This window comes from Macrosteles quadrilineatus, unplaced genomic scaffold (genome assembly GCF_028750875.1).
Source record: "Macrosteles quadrilineatus isolate MER2022 unplaced genomic scaffold, UCM_ALF_1.0 Scaffold_3__2_contigs__length_128488019, whole genome shotgun sequence".
NCBI classification, from domain to species: Eukaryota; Metazoa; Arthropoda; class Insecta; order Hemiptera; family Cicadellidae; genus Macrosteles; species Macrosteles quadrilineatus.
In genome coordinates, this window is record NW_026542596.1 from 94,413,984 (window position 1) to 94,418,481 (window position 4,498).

Below are 4,498 nucleotides of genomic sequence, written 5' to 3' on the forward strand. Positions count from 1 at the left end.
GAATCTATCATTTCTTCAGTGATTTCAGTGAACTTTCATTGTTTCACAGCCACTGACGTAGACTAGAGGGGATTCGTTCCATCTCAACTCTACTTTCACCATTCTGTGGGATGGAGTGATTTTCCTCATTTCGTCCGACCAGCTGAACAGTTTGAGACAGCTTTGAATTTGAAACAGCTGTATACAGTTTGAGTATTAAGGGGTGAGGGTACTTTTCAAAGGATGAGTGCACCAGTGAATGACCACCCCTAATGAATGGTCGTTTCGTATAAAAAAAACCAACACATTAAGCTTTTTGTTTTCCTAGTCTTACCACTAACGGTCTTATAAGTGAATTTGTAGCCTAATTTGAATATACCTTACCCACTGGTTCAAAAAGAAAGTGTCAACCACCCTTTGGTAACACAAACAAAATTATTCCAACCTTTTCATGTACAAGCTTCCTACAAGAGTCTCGTACAAACAAGGTTGGTTGTGTTTGTCATGGTTCTTTGATTATTGATGGGGAATCTTATAAATTATGTGAAATTCTCAGTAAACAAGTTTATTAAGCACATTATTATTAGGACACCGGTAATTCACTGGTGCACTCATCCTTTAGAAGATTACTAGAAGTACCAAAGTTGATTAAATCTCCTACTCAACTGAGCTTGCTCTACGAATTATACAGCAATAGGTTAAAATCGTATAACTGTGCTGATCTGTCTCTACCAATGAATTAGTTACTATTTTAAAATATAAATTTAAATGCTGATTTGGACATTAAAGATATAGTAGAGATAATTTTACTGGTAAAACACGACAATGACTCAAATTATTTTGCAAATAAACAACATTTAAAAACCCCCAAAAAATACCGTGAAAATTTAATAGAATAATTTTTAATGTGTTTTCCCGGTCCTTTTATAAAAAAGTTGATAATTGAATGCTCATGAAAATTACAACAGCTTTCCAAATTTACAGTAATCGTTACGTTAGCGTTGCAAATGAATCGTGAAACAATAAATAGTTACCCAATTGTTTAAATCTCACACACGAATAAGATAATGGACAAAACTGGTAAACACGTGATAGATTATTTACCTAGTTCATTCGTAACTTAGTTCACTTTGCATACTTGACTTGAAGTCAATATGCGGACAACTTCAACAGAGAATATTCTCCGATCCATTTAATAAAAGATATTTACAAAGTTTTTCTCATATGAATTCACTTTTTCATTAAAAAAAATGTTTTAAAGTTGCAGCATAGATTGTTGTCAATTTTGGAGTAAAATGAAAAAGTTAAATTAAACGAACATCAGAGTGAGCTGGCGTGAATTACTGAAGTATGTAGAATGCTGCAATGCTGAATTGAAAATACAATATAATGTTAGTTACCCTTGTTTTATTAATCGTGAACCTTATTTTTGAGTTATGTTTATTTTTAGCGAATTACCCATATAGGGAATAAGCTACAGCATTACCGTAGATCTTAGGGTAAGACCTGGGCCCGGGACCGATTTAATTTTTTGTTTTGAGATCCCCAGATAGGTTAACACGATAACCAGAGCAAAAATTATCATATTTTGATTAAATCTCTATACCACTGACTGACAGATATAACAAAAAATAGGTACGACGTATATTTATCAAATTTGGCATATGGGGTCCCTGTATGGTGTAAGGTGTGGATGTGCAATAAGACGGCATTTTACAAAATCCGAAAGGGGGGTATAGGGGAGAAAAGCTATTTTCGGTTGAATTTGACTGTATAAACCTTTATATTTTGGACTGTATAAGCTGAAAAAATGCTTGGATCTTAAAATTTTGATGGAAATTATTTGGTGTGAAATAAAATGACCTACGATTTTTGTATTTAAAGTTATTTTCTTTTCAAACGGTTTTTGAGTAAAAAAGTAAAAACTTTGAAAATGGACAATTTCCTAATGTTTGCGCCCCAAAACAAGGCATTTCCCACTTAACCACAATTACAACACTTTCTGTTTGCTGTTTGCACGCCCCCTAGTCTGTCTCAAAATCAGTATTTATTTTCAAAAATGTTATAAACATTCCGTACAAGTGCACGCACTTGATTACGTTTTACAGTTATTGCCAATGCTATCAGGCCCCTACTTCCGAAATAAGTACAAAATAAACCTTTTCTAAACAAAAATTAGGGATCAGATGGAGTAGCCCCCGTTTTGTTCCATTGTCATTACTTTGCTATGACCAATGCACTGTGTCCACGCCACGGTCCTATCGTCCCACCATGTAGGCGTGACGACACAGACTACAGCGCTACACTGCGACACTCTCTGTCGGAGGTCCGGGGAACTTCCTCGGAGTGTCGAGTGACGAGCACTCTGTCGGCAACTCCGTCAGACAATCTCATCTGATCCCTTCCAACAGCTGAAGGGCCACGCGGTGTATATATGCTGAGCGCAGTCGCAAACTTTCCTGCGAGAACCAAATGTTTGGGATGTTGTTGAAGGAAATGTTTGAATACTTTTGGGGGTTCTGTTTTTAAGGATTAATTAAGGGGGATGTTAAGTTTATTATTTTGTTGGATTTACGTTTTATAAGTATTTATAAGGAATATATTTATAGTTGCAATAACATGGGTTTGTTAACTTAAAACGCAACGCGGTAGCGTAATTAAAGTTATTTTATGGAAATCAAAGATTGCTAATTGAAAAAAAGGTTTAAAATAAAGCCGTCTTGAAACATATCAAAATCTATACTTTGAACAAATTAGCTTTTAATTCAGCTGTTTGAAAAATAACTATACTTTAGAGCCTATTTACTATAAAAAATATTAATCAAAATCAATTACAGTAATATAAAAACATATTCTTACCTAAACTTTCGCAGTAGAGGTTACCTAAAGTTAACACAGTCGTCGTAATTAACACACCAAGTACGATTTTCGAGGCAGTCTGTATAAAAAAAACGTTGTTGCAAAATAATGAAAAAACATGTGACATGAAGATATATCCAGTTTCAAGGTTTCAATCAAGACAACAATAGACTTCTGGCATTAAATTAATCGTACAGGTATAAATCAGCTGTGTGATGAGTAGTAGAATAATATGTTTATGTCAACCCAACAATGCATCAGTGCATATCTGGCAATAAAATAATCGTTTAGTGTTAATTCACTACATTGAACAATAAATTATCAATTATCAATTAACTTAATTAAGATGAGTACGCCACCTAGGTGTGTATTTTAACCCAAATATGAGTGAAGGAGTGTAGAATGGTGTAAGGTCTATTGTGCTTTGTTACTGATCCTATACTCAAATACGAGCAATGTATGTTTGTTTGACTACCTGTCTGTCTGTCATTTAAATCTCTAAATCCAGCTGAAGAAATTTGACTAAATTTTGGAATTGGGGACTTATAGCCATAAAAATATGATTGGTAACTACCTCAGGAAAATTCTATTTCGCTAGACAACATGTACACAACCCGTTTGAAAATAATAAAAAGTTAGCGTCGGCCTTATGGGTTGCCAAGTAGGCTAAGTACCTATGTTGGTTGAACAAAATAAAAGAGAAAATTAAACAAACTACTTGTAACATGTTTTTATAACAAGCATCCACAGTTGTACTAACAAACTACAATACACAGCACATATAAAATAACCAACATATATGCTATTATAAAATAAATAAATTTGCCACGAGTTTAATTTGGAGTGAATAATTCCAACGAGTTCGCAAACGAGCATGATCGGACTATGGGAACAGGGGTTTATGGGGGTTTTATGGGGCAAAAATTGGTTTTTCCCATTTTTGACCCTAAAAACTTAAAATTTAGCATTTACTTTCCAAACCATTTTGTAGAGCTTAAAAAACAAATAATTTAGTATATTGAAGCGTTATTATGCGCCTAATGGTTACGGAGAAAATTCCAAAAAACTGTAAATTTAAAATGCCCCTGTTATTCTTATGGAGAATAAGTAAGCTGTTGTAGTTTGCTTGTTTATGATTATATTTTGATTAAATTTGGAAAATGCATTAATTTCATACTAAACTACTAACATTTTACAAAAAACACCTTTTTACCCTCCCTGTTGTAGCAAACCTAAGTACTCGTTAAACTAATGGTATTTAAATAGGGAATAAATGTGATATTTTTAAGGAGAAATTTTAGTGTAAATCCAATCAGGCAAATGGAAATTCGCTTAGTCTGCAGGTTTGCTGCGGCGGGGTTATTTATATGTTTATTTAACTTCCAAAATAGTAATTTAATGAGGAGATGACAGGGGCGAGCTGTACTCGTAAATAACACGAGTTGGTCTAGAAAGTTACCAGACACCCGATCTCTACTAGAAATTCTGGTTGGGTGACTAGTCAAATTTAGGACTTTGTTCGTATTTGATAATCGTGATGTCTCCTGCCACGTGGCTCACTCTATTATTTTATCGGAGTTCACAAAGAGCAGTGGTCAGAACCTGGCCGTATTCTATCCTACCTTGGTACGTATAATAAAAGCGCAAGTTATTGGGTTCC